Source organism: Lepus europaeus, chromosome 7, assembly GCF_033115175.1.
Source record: "Lepus europaeus isolate LE1 chromosome 7, mLepTim1.pri, whole genome shotgun sequence".
Taxonomy (NCBI): domain Eukaryota; kingdom Metazoa; phylum Chordata; class Mammalia; order Lagomorpha; family Leporidae; genus Lepus; species Lepus europaeus.
Genome location: NC_084833.1, coordinates 129,032,092 through 129,049,533, shown reverse-complemented (window position 1 = coordinate 129,049,533; position 17,442 = coordinate 129,032,092). Strand labels below are relative to the sequence as shown.

The 17,442-nt window shown below is 37.4% G+C and overlaps 1 pseudogene; it reads right to left on the bottom strand.

Moving 5' to 3' along the window:
- Window positions 1-1,963: 1,963 nt before the first annotated feature.
- On the bottom strand, window positions 1,964-3,083 carry LOC133764025 (heat shock protein beta-1-like; annotated as a pseudogene).
- Between the last annotated feature and the right edge of the window lie 14,359 nt (window positions 3,084-17,442).

Below are 17,442 nucleotides of genomic sequence, written 5' to 3'. Positions count from 1 at the left end.
GGGATGTGAAAAGAAAAAAAGGAAGCATCACCTTAATTCCCAAACAAGGAAAAAACATGAGAAAGAGAAGTATACTTCAATATTCCTGATGAAAATATATGCAAAAATTTTCAATATAATACTATCTAATCTACTGCAATAACAAGTCAGAGAGATCATTTATATGGAACATATGGGATGATTAAACATATGCAAATCAATAAATAGGATACATCACATTAACAAGTTGAGAATGAAAATCACATGATTATCTCAATACATACAAAGTGAGCATTTGATAAAATATAACATCCTTTCATGATAAAAGCCTTAAGAAAATTGGGTACAGAAAGAACATACCTCATGAGAATCAAGGCCACCTATGACAAACCCACAATCAACATCATATTGATTTTGAGAATTATGGAATCATTTCCACTAAAATCTGAAACCAGATAATGATGCTTACTTTCACAATTGCTATTTAATATAATTCTGGAGATTTTACCCAGAGCCATCAGGCATGAAATAAAAATCACAGGGATACAAGTTGGAAAGGAGGAGTTCAAACTATCCCTCATTACAGGAAACATGATTCTATATAGAGAGGAACAAAAAACATTACACTAAGAGACTATTGGAACTCATAGGAGAGCTTGGTAAAGCTAGGATATAAAATCAACACTCAAAATCAATTGCCTTTGAATACACAAATAATTCCACAGCTGAGAAAGAACATAAATATCACTATCATTCAGAGCAGCTACTACAAATCTATACACCTTTGAATAAATTTAACCAAGGTTGTGAAATTTATAACATTTTAAAGAAAGAAATAGAAGAAGGAAAATTAGAAAAACTACCTGTGTTCTTGGAATGGAAGAATTAATGTCATCAAGATATCCATACTACAAAAAGAAGTTTACAGATTCAATGAGATTCCAATAAAAATACCAAGGATATTTTCTCATATCTAAAAAAGTAATGCTAAAATCCATATGTAAGCAAAGAAACACCAAATACCAAACACAATCTTAAACAGCAAAAACAAAGCTAGAGGCATCACAAGACCAGATTTTAAGACATTCTACAGGACAGTTACAATCAAAACAGCCTTGTACCTGAAATACATGAAGTCTGCTCTCTTTATTTTAATAAAAATTTTTCAAATAATCACACCATGGCCATGAATGGACTGATTACACACTCACTAACATAATGAGAAGATTTTAAGGAACTAAACAAGCTGAAGTCAGTGTTCAAGTGTTCAAAAAAGACAATTAAAAATGCACAGCAGTGATTCTTGGGAAAAATGGGAACTAATGCTGAGCATTTGATAAAATATAACATCCTTTCATGATAAAAGCCTTAAGAAAATTGGGTACAGAAAGAACATACCTCATGAGAATCAAGGCCACCTATGACAAACCCACAATCAACATCATATTGATTTTGAGAATTATGGAATCATTTCCACTAAAATCTGAAACCAGATAATGATGCTTACTTTCACAATTGCTATTTAATATAATTCTGGAGATTTTACCCAGAGCCATCAGGCATGAAATGAAAATCACAGGGATACAAGTTGGAAAGGATTTGGTGTACAATTTGGTGTACAATAGTTGTGGGATTTCAAATTAATTGAGATGGCTTTCAAGAAATGTTAAAGGAAATGGACTAGCCACCCAGAGGGAGGAGGTGTTTAAACCACACAGTTGAGGCAGGTAAAATAACACACAGCTTGAATAAATCATAAAATACTATGTTTCCATGACGTAAAGCCACTTCAAATGTGACAGTAAATCCGACACACTCAAAGACTGAAATATTTAAATTCACAGAAGTAAACATTTTAACACACAATGCATCATAAGGAATTTTTTTGCAGCTGCTTAGATCTTTATTTGTGAAAACCATAAGCTTAACAGCATCAAAAGGGCGCACAGCGGGGTGCTGGGGGCTGGATGGTGCAGGAGGCCCTCTACTTGGCCCCAGGCTGCTCGGACTTCCTGGCTTCCGGGCGCCAATCTGGGCGCGGGCCTCGAAGGTGACCAGGATGGCGATCTCCGCGACTGCGTGGCCGGCTTGGGCAGCGGCGCTTCCACGGGGAGCGCACCCTCAGGGGACCTGGAGGAAGAGACCAGCGTGGGGTCCACGCTGGCGGCAGCGTGTACTTCCGGGTGGAACAGCGGGCGAGGTAGCCGTGCTCCTGTCGCTCTTGGTGTTTGCCCGTGATCTCCACCACGCTGTCCTTGGTCTTGACCATCAGCTCCCGGGGCGAAGTGGTTCCCGTCCAGGGACACACGCCAGCGGTCGGCCCTGTGCTGGATCTCAGAGAGCCGCTGCTGCTGCTGAGCTGCCGACTGAGCGCAGGGCTGTGGGCAGGCGCGGCCATGGTGTGGGGCTCGGCGGAGGGCAGGGGCCGCAGGTAGCCCAGCCCGCCCCTGGCGCAAAACCACTGAGCCCACTCCTCCGGCAGCCGCCCCAGCCCAAGGCCTGGTCGAAGAGGCCACCCTGTGTGCCCTTTTGATACTGTTAAGCTTCTGGTTCCCAAATAAAGTTCAAAGCAGCTGCAAAAAAAATCTTAAATATTTATAAGATATGAATCATACAGTTTATCCTCTAGATAATGGGTGACTTACTTCATTACATAAGAAACTGCTACAAATCAATGTAAAAGTCTGAAAACCAAACAGAAAAAATGGACAAGAATATGTATATACATCATATGTATGACTGTTTAAAGAAAAGGACAAACATCTTTAGATTTATGAACAGAAAGTCAATCTCACTTGCAGAAATAAAAAACCAAAAAATTAGCAATCATCATTTTTACTTGTCATATTGGTAAATTTCCTAAAAGTCTGAAAAGATCATGTTGGCAGGGCTGACTGGAGAAACAAACCATTGTAAGCAAACCCAGCAAACTGGAGTAGCCAGTTCCAATGATCACATCTACAAAAGACAGTATGACTTTATGCATCAGAATTATATATGCCTATTCTCTTTAACTCAGCAATTTTAGTTCTAGTAATTTAATCTGGAGGTTACGTCACCTCTGTGAATGGGCATATATCAATGGTGTCTACTACAGCATGCATTGTTCTAAAAATAAAAGATTGGATTAAGCAGCTAGTAAAAAACTTAAACATCTGCATGATAGACCTTGAGTTTCAAAAAAAAATGAGGAAGCACTTCAGGCAATGATACTCTGAGGGCATGAGCACCATTTATTATAACTTTTGGAAATTTTATTGCCTTTTAATTACATAAAGAAAGAAAGTACAAGCCACGATAAAATTATTACATGATACCATAGAAAAGCAAGCTTGTACATTTGAAAGAAATAGAACAAAATTTCTAGAGATGAAATATAGTCAATTAAATAGAAAATTATTGAATAGATTAAATAGGACAGTGCACAGAGCTGAACAGAGAATTGAGCCAGTACAAGATGCATCTGAAGAAATTATATAGAATATACCAAAGATAAAGAGAAGAAAATATAAACAAATTGTTCAGGGACCTGAAGTAAATAACAAGAAATCTAAAGTTAATCTTATTGGAGATGCATAAGGAGACACTAGGCAGCAGTGGCTGAGGTGACAGCTGAGGATGATCTAGAATTGATGATGGATGTAGGATTATCACATTCAGAGAGCACAAATTAGCTCAAGTAGGATGCAAAAATAATCTACACCTAGGCACATTGTGCTGAAACCTCAGAACACCAAAAACTTAAAATTTAAGCAGTGTCAACAGTAAATAGATAGAGGACAGAAATCACCCTATGTACATCAGCTGACACCACTTGGGGTCTTTCCTCATCAAGGACTGTAGCCAGAGGACCATGAGTTGGCATCTTCACATGTTAAGGGTATGGGTCATTCCAGAATTACACACATGGAAATTAGGATTCTATAGATGAAATTTTTCTTTCATACACTTATACAAAAGAAACATTGAATTGCATTGTTCAGGACAATGAAATTTGTTGTGCCATGTTCCAATGACTTAATACTTTGTTTATCTATTCTCCCTCAGTGATCTTTTGGGTTGTTTCTATTTTGAAAAAAATGGTAGTTTTAAGTAGTTCTACAATTATGAATAAGCTATGAACCTTCCAGTTAGGTCTGTAAGTAGACTCAGACCTCTACTTCTCTGCATACACCTAGGAGTCTCATGAAGTAAGCCTGTGTTTAATGTTACTAGAAACTGCCAAAGAGTTTTTTTCTTTATGCTAATCGACTAACAATAAATGAGGATCTCTACATTGCCCTGTGCATCACACTTAGTAATGAAGCATGGGACATACGAGGCACTTCAAAGCAGTTTATGGGAAAACAGAATTAAAAGATCTGTTGATCTGGTGCTAACATTTCTTGAAATCTATGAATAATATTTGCATAGCATGCACTTTACATGAACTTTTTGAAAGCCTCACATTTTCCTTTTAAAGGAAAGACATAGACAAAAATGATCACTATCATAATATTTATACAATATTACCTCAAAAAGCTTTACAAAAAGAATAGTATATGATACAAAGATTAGAAATTATAAAAAGTATATTATTTGAAGATTAATATACAAATAAGGTTAATATACAAAACAGTTATATGCCTATACAACAATCAGCTAGAAAATACAATTTAATATAATCCCACTTACAGTAACAATAAGAACTATGAGGTACCTCATAAGAAATTTATGAGAAAATCTTTTTGGAAAATATCATTACAAACCATTTCAGTAGGCTATAAAAGAAGATGGAAACAAATGAAGAAATTTAGTACATTCATGGGGAAAAGATAATGCAGCAAATAATTAATCTATACTCAATAAATTTAATGTAATTCTACTTAGAATCCCACAAGGATTTCTGAAATATGTTGATAAGCTCATTAAAACTGCAAAACTAAGCAGGACACTAAGTATAAGGAAAAAGATCCAGGTCTTACAGACCCCTGTTCTGGTATCATTACAGAAATTAGGGTCATGTGGTGTAGTGCAGGGTTACAGAACTCTTTCCTGAGACAGAGTAGGATGCTCAGAAAGAGCCCAGGTACATACAGGAACTTGGTACATGACAAAGAGGCTATTAAACTTTCAATGGGGACTGCGCCAAAATATATTTTACTTGAAACTAAGCCTCGAGATATAACTTCAAATTTTCAGGAAATATGAGGTTAACCTATCATTAATTGATAACATTAGGAAATACTCAGGTAAAACTCAATATGATATATTCTGCAAAGGCATCAATTTTGGCCCTTAAAATAATTAAAACAACATTTTTGTGACAGTGGGGAAAATCTGCTTGTAAATTACTGCTGGTGTTTCAGGTGTAATAATAACATTGTGTTTATATAAGGGACTTCCATATTTTTAATATGCATAATGATATACTGAGGAGTGACATGCCATGATGCTTGCATTTTATTTGCAAATAGTTTAGTAAAAAATGTACCCACACACCAATTGATGCACAACAACATGTTAGAAATTACTAAATCTACAGGGCTTATATGCAGAATGTCACTGTATGATATTTGGTTTCTATATATTAAATTTTCATAATAAAATATTGGAAAAATAAGGGGGAAACATTATAAACTCAACAAATATTTCTGAGAAAATCAAGTGTTATTAGAAAATTATATTCCTAGTTCACATTTTAGGAGAAAATAAGAAAAAAGTATGGGGTATCTATAGAAGAAAAATATCTATATTTTCTCAGATTCAGACAATTTCTTAAGGCACTCAAAAAAGTCATGAGAGAAAGGTGGGATTGATTATACTAAATTTAAAAAGATGTAAGTAAAAACACCAAAAACAGATAAACAGAAAAATCAGAGTAATTAGGAGATACAACATGGAAAAATTAATATCCCAAGGAACCCATCCATACCAGTTAAAAAAAAGTAGAAAAACATACATGAGACTAACAAAAACCCTCATCTTCAGAGAACAAGATCATCATACCATAAACATATTCCAAGATACGTGATCTTGAAAATACCACCTGAAATAGGACACTCTATCACACATAGACTGGCAAAGCATAGGATTAAATGCAAATATGGTAATAGTTTGAAGGAACTGAAATTCATATGTAATTTTGGTGATCTAGCTTTTCTGAAGTAAAATTTGATAGTTGTTGTAATGTTGAAAACTGGCATACTAAAACACTTAAAATTTTCAATTCTAGAAGATTCCTTTCACAACACAAATCTGTTCATTGCAATACTATTTATTACTGCAAATATTAGAAACAACTCTCAAATCATTCAATACAGACAATACCTAATCTAGGTCTATTCATACAATAGGATATGACACAGCAGTAAAAACAAATTATCTTGATTTCATAGAAACATATATTTAGAAAATTTGATTCTAATAACAAAATCAACAGCTACACAGTGACTCCCAAAGAACCCTCCTTGCTGGTGTTTAGGTTTTCTAGTTCCTTCCCACATGCAAAATATTTGCCTGTCACTACAGGATTTGATATAATAAAATGAAAGCTTCTATCTTTGGTGCTCAGTTGCATTGTCTTTGAGATGACTTGCTATGGGATGGCCAAGTGCCCTGTTTTGAAGATATCCAGGCAGTTGTGCTGATGATCACAGGATGAGGAATGGGGCATTTCTGCCAGCCAGTAAGTTAGTAAATAGAAGTGACCTCTGTAGACACAGGGCTAGACTCAACCATTCAACCATCCCAGCCACTCATCCACCCCTAACTCTCAGGAACAGTGTAGGGTGGCAAACAGCTGCTATGTTTTGGGGAGACTGCTACACAGCAATAAATAACTAATACAAGTTAGTTATACCTATTTAGTAAAATTAAACATGCACAGTAATTATGAGCACATATGCCTATTTCAGGATGAAGTGTAACTCTGGGGAAGCAGATAGGTGGTGTTTTGCTTTTTTAAAAACACTATTATTTAAATAATTATTATTATTTGAAATAATTATTATTTGAAAGGGAGGAAAACACATACAGAGAGAGAGAGAGAGAGAGAGAGAGAGCGAGCTTCCACACAGTTGTTCATTCCATGAATCACAGTAATAGCTAGGGCTGGGCCAGCCTGGAGACAGGAGCAGAATTTCAACAAAGTCTTCCACATCAGTGGCAATTACTAAAATACAAAGCCATATTCTGCTACTTTCCAAGGTACATCAGCAGAAAACTGGATCAAAAGCAGAGCATCTGGGTTTTGAATTGGCACTCTGATAAGGATGCTGTATTGAAAGCAGAAGCTTAACATGCTGTGCCACCATGCCAGCCCAGGGTAAGGCATTAGTTGTTTTATGTTTTCATGAGAAAGCTTCATTTTTGTTTTTTTGTAAAGATCAATTTACTTATGAGAAAGGGCCCTATGCTGTGGAGTAGTAGATTAAGCCTCTGGCTGCAGCATCAGCATGGGCACTAGTTCAAATCCCAACTGCCCCTCTTCTGATCAAGCTCTCTGAATAATGGCCTGGGAAGGCAGTGGAAGATGGCCCAAGTGCTTGGGCCTCTGCACCCAGGTGGGAGACCTGAAGAAGCTCCTGGGTCCTGGTTTCAGATAGACCCAGCTCCAGCTGTTGCAGCCCTAAAAGACAAATGCCACACAATCTCAATTGTGTGTGGAATCTAAGAAAATCACAATCACAGAAAGGAATGGTGGTTGTCAGGGGATTAGAGCAAAGGAAATGGGAAAACATTTGCAGTTATGAGATAAATTAATTCAAGTTCTTAAACACAGTATTTAAAATATTCCACACAGTATTTAAAAGAATACTCTATTACATACTCACAACTTGCTAATATCTTATGTATTCTTTAAAAATGTAACAATGCAAGGTGATGGATATGTCCTGATCATTTCATCATGATTCGTGTATATGTACAAGAGGATTCCAAAAACTTTATGAAAAAATAGATTAGAAGATAGTTTGAATTTTCCATAACTTTTGAAAATCCTCTCACATATAAAACATCAGGTCATTAAATAAAAGTTTAATAAAAAAAAACATCAGGTTTCATATCTTGAATATACACAAATTCTGCCAAGTATATTCCAAGAATCTTGAAAACATTAAAACAAGCAAACAAGAAATGGGTTACTTTTCCATTTGTATTTATAATTACTTTACTTGTATGTTAATTTTGTTAACATTTAAAAAATATATCCTGGTTTGTGGTACTCAAAACATATCATTTATATTCGTTATTATCATTTTGAATGCCTTCTATTTACTTTCAATTTCCTTTTTCTTTTTAATTCTTGATTAGGAAGCTACAATGTTTATGTTTATGAAAACATAAACTCAAAATAACAGTAAACTAGACATATCTTTGGGATTGGAAAGGCTTTCTTTGGAACAAAATTTTTAAAACACTCATAAATTTAAGTAGCCAAAATCTCTATTTTGAAAGTGTTAACACAGACGACAGCCTGTCAAGGGAGCCTGTAAGTGCTAAGATGATACCCAAATGTCAAATTACAGGCCCTGCTGCCTCTCTAATACCTGGATGAAAACCCAGAGTCAAACAACCCTTCTGTTTTTATCTTACCTAATCTGTGTTACTATGTTACTGGAAACAGAAAACAGAGACCCCTCTAGGAACAGCTAAGCAAAGAGGTCAGCATCCTGGACAAGACCCTGCTGCACACGTATTTAGAAAACTGGGGGGAATCAAGTCCTCACAGGGAAGGAAGGAGGAACCGAGGGCCGCATTAGGACAGCTCCAGGCCCGCATGAACCCCATACACGGAACCCACAGCCTCCATAGTGACAGCTCAGTCCCCACTGCTCACCTGGGGAGACGCGGGGCTGCCGCTACACAGCTGCCCAGAGATGGCTCCAGGGATGGGAAGTCACTGTGAGCAGGGAAGGCCCAGGGTGTCAGGGGTCTCGGGCGCCAGTCTCCCTCCAACCCGGGGTCAGAGGGGACCAAGGAAAGTGCTGCACCTGCGGCAGTGTGGTGCCCACAGAGCCCAGAGATGACCTCTGGGCGGCCCGCGTCCTCCTGGCCCTTCAGCAGCTCCAGTGGCTCCGCTTCCCCCCGGACACCCGGGCCCACACACTCACCGTGTGGTGGCGGTCAGCTTCTTAGGTGTCCAGCATCGCTGCCCTCCAGCCCCCCGCCGTCAGTGAAGGTGGAAAGCGGCGGATTCAGATTGGCTTGGGAGCCTCGCGGCAGCAGCGCCTTCTCCTAGGACCTGGCGCACCCGCAAAACTGTAGGACAGACGACTATGACGTCAAGACTCCTGGATGTCACCTCCCTGATTGGACAGTTTGCATGACACGTCACAAACGACACAGCCAATCAGCATCCTCCATGGCTGGGACGCCCCAAGCTCAGGTTGTGTGGATGAAAAAAGCAGGAATGGAGGCCTGGGTCAGGTGGGAAACTGCCCCTCCTGGGCCATGCTCCCTGCTGCAGGAGGGCCTCTCATCTCCCTGCTGCCTCTGCTGGTGTCGCCTGTGTCCCCCTGACCTCCCGGGCGGATTCTTTCTGGAGCTTGTGGTAACCTGCTTCAGGTGAGCTAGAATGTTGTCTGTTGGCTTATGGGCCTTTCTTCTCCCTCGTATTTTTTGCTCATTTTTCTGTTTGGTCGTTTGTGTTACTTTTTAAATATTGATTTAAAATGCTTAGATATCACATTTAATCCTTTTTTTTTCCTTTTCTTCTGTCAGTATTTGTTTTCTACTCTGCCTGTTGATCTTGCGTATTGTCTATTTGTTTCTTGCTTGTACTTGGTGATCTATTGGATTTTATATATTAATCTTTCCAGCAATCTGATAAATTTATTCAGCAGTTGTATTTGTTTTTAGATTTTATGGACAATCTATTTTAATATCTCCAATATATTGACCATATATTGCTTAGAAATTGATCTTTGTTGTTGTTCTTTTTTTCCCCTGACTACTTTTCTGGTAAGAAGTTGGAGATAGTGGAGGCAGCCTGTCATAGGTTACATCCAGGAAAAAAGGTTTCAGTGATCCTGTATTAATTGTGTTGTTTGTTGTAGGATCTTTTAAAGAATCTTAATTAGCAAGGAAACCATTGCTTTACTGCTAGCAGGTTTTCTTTTAAACTAGATGTTGAACTATTAAAATAATTTTCAATATTTCATCTAAATGATCATGCAATTTTCTTAAATTTATCATCTGGAAAATTTACATGGCTTGTTTACCAAAGTTAACAGCTCTTGAAATTTTATTGTATTTCACTTGTTATTAATTATGTTTTCATATGTGATTTCCTTTATTAAACTAATACTTCATTTGTAATTCAAGTTCTGGTCAACTTGCATCCTCATCAATGTTATGCTGCCTTTCCAAAAGAAATTTTAAAATAATCTCTGCTTATTTCCATTACGGATATGTGTGGGAAATGTGGGTGTGTTTATTTCATTCTTAAATATGTGGAATATTTTGTAATTCTAGATTTGAAATTTCTCTTCTATAACTTTTTTATTGGTTGGTTGCTAGTTTTCAAGTTGTGATTCAACTTGTTTGTTCTAAGTAGGAGTTTTCCTATTTCATGTTATATTTGTGTCGTTGGGAATTTGGTTTTCAATATATAATGAATTTTGACTTCTATTCAAATTTTACTCCTAAGACTATCACACATTTCTTCTAGTATCTTGAGGATAAATTATCTATAAAGAATTATTTTTAATTCTTAAAATTTGATATTAGTGTTACTTTTCCATTTGTATTTATAATTACTTTACTTGTATGTTAATTTTGTTAACATTTAAAAAATATATCCTGGTTTGTGGTACTAAAAAACATATCATTTATATTTGTTATTATCATTTTGAATGCCTTCTATTTACTTTCAATTTCCTTTTTCTTTTTAATTCTTGATTAGGAAGCTACAATTATTTTTAGTTTTTTATTCTAACATTCATATAAGGTTATAAATTTCCTCTAAGCATTGATTTATCTGCAGCCGATTTATTCCCTCATAAATTTCCAATCTCTATATGTGCAGAGCCTGGCCACCTCCCAGTGTCACCATTCCTATGTGACTGTAGCCATCACAGGTACATGTATTTCCATTCTTGTGTCTGAAGCACATCTGTTGTGATTGGTAAATCAATGCTTCAAACGTTAGAGACAAATTCTTTACAGCTTGAAGAGCAGGCATTCACACCATATCAGCTACCATTTACATGTCTGCAAAGTGGCTATGGTGCCTGCAAATATATTATGTTCTATACAAAATCTTGAAATAAATGTAGTTTTTAAAAAATACACATTCCATGAATATTTGAAAAAGTATTCTATGCATAAGTTTCCAGTTTTCTAGCACCAAAATAAACTTACATATCAGTTTCATTCTCCACAAATATTTTGAAATCCTCATTGTTCATAATATGTATATATGAACTTATATGCTTATATTTTAATTTTTAAAAATCAAAAATATAATTTAGTTTTCAAATAAGTACATGAAAATTTAAAAAAAATGAAAAGTTATTGGAAGGTTTTCAGCCGATGTTTTTATTTGTTACACATATTTTGAAGAAATCACTTGTTCTTGAGACTGGACAGTAGGATAGAAATGGTAAATGCTAAGACACAGAAAGGAGACAGTAGAATTTCTGCAAGAGAGAGTAATGGTATCTTGAATCAGTCAGGTAGCATGAGAGAAATAGAGATCCTGACTTCACTCACAATATATTAGAAATATTTCATAAAACTTACTGAGTGATTCTATGTTAGAGAATGGCATACTTATATACGATTTCTATGTTTTGATATTTTTGGGGGCTAAAAGATGGATTTATTAACATTATTATAGAAGGGAAAGCTTAAATCAAAACAAAAATGTAGTAAGGTGGTTAAGATTATTTAGTGTGGTAGGAAATTAGTCACATTGGTGAAATAAGGACTACAGATGAGCCAAAGTCTTTACAATATAGGGAGAATATTTTCAAGATGAATGGTATGATATTTCCAGTGATTTTATTTGGAGGACTAAGAAATCTAAGAAAAGATACAAAATGCAATACAGACAGTTCTTACCTTATGGTGCTTAAGGATTTTTCCACTTTATGATGGTGAAAAAAGTGATTTATATTCAATAGAAGCCATACATAAAATTTTCAATTTTGTTCTTTTCTTAGGATAGCAGTCTGTGCTATGATACTCTCTTGTAGTGCTGGGCAATGACAGCAAGGCCAGCTCCCCGTGAGATTACAAGGGCAAACTGATCCTTTATAGTGTGCTGTGTTTTTGGGCTCTAAAGTACAGTGAGATTGTATATTGAATAATTTTTATTTTAATTCTTTTTTTCCAAATTCTTATGTAAGTCACAACTAGTAAATCTATAAAAAGAGAAAACCTCAGGATAGTCCATAGCCCAAGTATTACAGGAGGAGCTGCAGACTGATTTTGCTGTTTCTGATGGGAAGTCCTGAAGATTTTGGGCATGTTGACTTTGGAAAGTGAACACACACTGTACACATCTATTCAAAGCATCATTGTTAGGAAAAGCATGGTTAGTTGAAGGGATCTGGGCCCACTTCATCATTGGAACACCCGCTCTGTAGGCTCACTAGCTTGCCCAGCATGGAGCACCTATGGCTTGCCAGCATTTGCTGTGAGGATAGGGAGTTAAAAATGTAGTTCCATGGGGCCAGCACTATGACATAGTTGGTTAAGGCACCATCTGCAGTATTGAGATCTCATATGGGAGTTTGAGCTGTGGCTGTTGCACTCACAATCCAGCTCCCTACTAGTGTGCCTGAAGGGGCTCCTGGTTAATTGCTTTGGCCTGGCGCATCCCTGGAACATTGCAGCCATTTGGGGATTGAACCAGCAGATGGAAGATATCTCTCTTCACCGTCCCCAGTTCCCTAATGGCTTGTCCATGGATCCTTGGGAGTAAGGTGAACCATTTCCTTTTTCTTTGCCATTACAACTATAACCATCGATCTTTGATTTCAGTTTGGAAGTCCTGGAGGCATTTTCCTGGGAAGCAGAACTATTTCCACCTTCTTCAGCCAACAATGCCTATTGCTGCTTGTTCCTGGGGACCTTTATCATCAGCAGGTCTCTGAAAGCTTCTGCTATGCAGAGCCTGTGAGCAGCCTCTTGCTGACCTTGGTGGAGTCCATGGTTTCTTGTTGCTTCAGCTGCTCCATAAGGACCTTCACCACAAAAGCTTACACATTTTTTTGTATTTTTTAAAATAATCTTATTTAAGTTACCAAAGTTTCATGCATTTCCTATACAGGTTTAGAAAGTTAGTGATCCACCCCACATTATCCTCTGTTGCCCCAATACCCCAACCCTTTTCCTTCCTACCTCTGCTATTCCCACTCATAATTTTTACAGGATCCATTTTAAGTTTACTTTATACTCATAAGTTTAATCCTACATTAAATAACGCGTTCAACAATTGGTGTAAAGAAAAAAACTTCCTCAACAGAAGAGACAAGGGTTGTAAACAATCAGCAAATCTCAAAATAACCATTTCACTCCAGTGGGTTATATTACAGGTACTATATTAGTTACCACAGGTCAGAGAAAACACAATATATCTGTGTTTTTGGCACTGGCTTATTTCATGAAGTATAATGACTTCCAGTTGCATCTGCTTTGTTGCTAAAGACAGGATTTCTTTTTTTTAAATCTGAAATGTACTCTATACTATAATTTCTTTATCCAATAAACAGCTGCTGCACATCTGAGTTGATTCCATGTCTTAGCTATTATGAATTGAGCTGTGATTAACATTAGGTACAGATAGCACTTTCAAATACTGATTAATTTTGTTTTGGGTAAATTTCCAGGAGCAGGATGGCCTCATCATATGGTAGATTTGTATTCAGATTTCTGAAGTATATACATACGGTCTTCCACAGTGGCTGGACCACTTTACCTTCCCGTGAACACTGGGTTAGGGTACATTTTTTTATGCTGCATCCTCACCAGCATTTGTTGTTTATAGATTTCTGTGTGAGAGCCATTTGAACTAGGGTGAAGTGAAATTCCATTGTGGTTTTATTTGCATTTCCCTAATTGCTAATTACCCTGAGCTTGTTTTCTTTACCTTTTTTAAAAGATGTATCAATTTATTTGAAAGGCAGAGTTGCAGAGAGGAAGAGAAAGAGAGCGAGAGAGAGTGCGAGCTTCCATCCATTGGTTCACTACCCAAATGGCTGCAACAGTCAGAGCTGGGCCAATCTGAAGCCAGGAGCCAGGAGCTTCTTCCCACACAGGTGTAGGAGCCCAAGCATTTGGGTCATCTTCTACGATTTTCCCAGGCCATAGCAGAGAGCTGGATTGGAAGTGGAACAGCCAGGACTCAAACTGGCACTATGGGGGATGCCAGCACTGTAGACAGCGACTTTTCCTGTCTGCCACTGCCTTTGAGCCTTTTTTCCAGTAACTGATGGCCATTTGGATTACCTCTCTTAAAAAATGCCAGTTCAAGTCCTTCACCCATTTCTTAACTGGAATGTTTGTTTTGTTGTTGTTTAATTTCTTTAGCTCTTTATAGATTTTGTTTATTAATCATTTATCATCTGCATAGTTTGCAAACATTTTCTCCCATCATGTCAATTGCCTCTACACTTTGGTGAGTGTTTCTTTTGCAGTGCGGAAACTTATCAGCTGAATATAATCTCATTTGCTAATTTTTTATTTGATTTCCTGTGCTTCCATGGTGTTTTTTTAAATGACTTTGCCTATGCCAATGTGTTATAGAGTTTCCTCAATGTTCTTTAGTAATTGGATGGTATTGGGTCATAGATTTAGGTTTTTGATACATTTTGAATGGATTATTGTGTAAGGTATAAGGTGGGGTTCTTGTTTCATATCTCTGCATGCAGAAACCCAGTTCTCCCAGCACCATTTTTGAAGAGACTGTGCCTGCTCCAGGGATTGATTTTAGCTCCTTTGTCAAGGTTAAGTTGGTTGTAAATGTGTGGATTGATTCCTGGAGTTTCTATTCTGTTACATTGCTCTACACGTCTGTTTTTGTGCTAGTACCAGGTTTTTCTGCTTGTAATTGCACTGTAATGTGTCTTGAAATCTGATATCGTGATGCTTCCAGCTTTGATTTTTTTAGCTTTGATTTTATTATATAATATTGATTTAGCTACTTGGGGTCTCTTGTGTCTCTATATGAATTTCTTCATCATTTTCTCTAGATCTGAGAAGAATGTCATTGGTATTTTGATTGGGATTGCATCAAATCTGTAAAATGCTTTTGGTAGTATGAACATTTTGATGATATTAATTCTTCCGATCTGTGAAAATTGAACATTTTCCAACTTTTGTGTCTTCTATTTCTTTGTTTAGTGTTTTGTAATTTTCATTGTAAGGATCTTTGACATCCTTGGATAAACTTATTCCACGGTATTTAATTCCTTATAGCTATTGTGAATGGAACTGATCTTAAAAACTCCTTCTCAGCCAATGCATTGTTTGTGTATACAATGGCTATTGCTTTTTGTGTGTTAGTTTTATATCCTGCCACTTTATGAAACTCTTTTTATGAGTTTTAGTAGTCTCTCAGTGCAGTCTTTTGGATCTCTGTTATGTACAATCATGTCATCTGCAAATAGAGATACTTTATTTCTTCTTTTTCAATTTGTGTCCTTTGGATTTCTTTTTCTAGTCTAATGGCTTTGGCTAACACATACAGGACTATATTGAACAGGAATGGTGATGCTTCTCTGGTTTTGGACTTAGTGAGGATGCTTATAACTTTTCCTCATTCAATAAAATGTTGGCTATGGGTTTGTCATAAATCACCTTGATTTCGTTGAAGAATATTCCTTCTATACCCAGTTTTATAAAAGTTTTTATCATGAGAGATTTTTGTATCTTATCAAATGCTTTCTCTGTATCTGTTGAGATAATCTATGTTTTTTGTTCATCAGTTTGTGAATGTGATGTTATCACATTTATCATTTGCAAATGTTGCACCATCCCCGCATAGCATGGATAATTCCCACTTGGTCTAGGTGAATGATCTTTCTGAATGTTGTTGGATTTCATTATTTATGTGATTATGTGTGGGGTAGTCTATGCTGAGGTAGTCTATACTGGGGCTCAACTGTTAAGTCTTAAGTGGTTGGACCGTTAGGGTTTAGATTCCTCCCTCTACAGTTGAGGGACCTAGGCTGACACTCTGGTTTTCCTTATCTAGAAAATGGGCATAGTAGTGGCATCACACTGAGAATGATGTTGGGAGTCTGCTGTGGGTTAAAGTGTTGGGTAAACAGATGTGTGCCTAGTACACAAAAGTGCTCAAACCTGAACATGCAGAGACAGATGTGTGTATTGTACACAAAGGCATCCAAACAAGCACATGTGCATTCCTGGATGTGTGCCAGATACCTGTAAGGTGCTCACACAGAGACACAGCTGCATGCAAAAATTTACACCAGGCACACAGAAGGTGCTCATACCTGCACATGGGCCTGCATGAATGTGTGTCTGGCATACAAACATTCCCACACCTGAACATGCACACATAGATATACACCTGTTACACAAAGATGTTCACAGAGCACATGTGTTTGCATGGCTATGTGTCTGGTACACAGAAGGAGTTCATATTCATGTACACACATAAGTACCCAAGGATTGGAATAGGCAGTGGTTATGTTGGGTACCCAGGTACCCAACTCAGACAGGGTGTCCAAATAGGCACCAGGCTGAGGTAGACTATCAAAAAAGATGTCAGAACAATTTGGCACACAGCAGGTACTAATAAAAGTTGTCCCCCTTCAGCCTGAAGAAAGTGTGTGACCTACAAGGTGAACAAGCCACATTTGTTTCAGAAAACATTTTCTGGAGCAAATGACCCACAGAAGGAGCACTTTACAGGCCTCTAAGCTAAGAGGATCATTTTCCCTCTGGATTTTGCCTTTATCATCTATACTTTTGCAGAGTACTTACTGGCACTGCATTTTCTTAGCATAGGAGCCCATCACCATTACATATCTCATGTAAAACACAGATCCAGACACAGGACACAGAAAATTTAAGGGACACCTGATAAAACTAAGACAGAAGATTTGGTTTGTTTTCCTACCTGGACATCCTGCAAAAATAGGCTCGGTCTCAGGTAAGAACTGCAATATTATGGCTGAAGGATAGTAGAAGTAACTCCCAGATCCTGAGTGTTACAGATATCTTATGAAGATTTATTCATTTATTTGGAAGGAAGAGTTACATGCAGAGAAGGAGATACCACACACACACATACACACACAGAGAGAGAGAGAGAGAGAGAGAGAGAGAGAGAGAGAGAGAGGAAGAGAGAGATCTTTGTCCACTGGTTTGCACCACAGATGACTGTAATGTCTGGCACTGAGCCAGGCAGAAGCCACAAGCTAGGATCTACTTCTGGGTCTCCCACATGAGTAGCAAGTCCCCAAACACTTGAGTAATTACCCACTGCTTTTCCCAGGCCATTAGCTG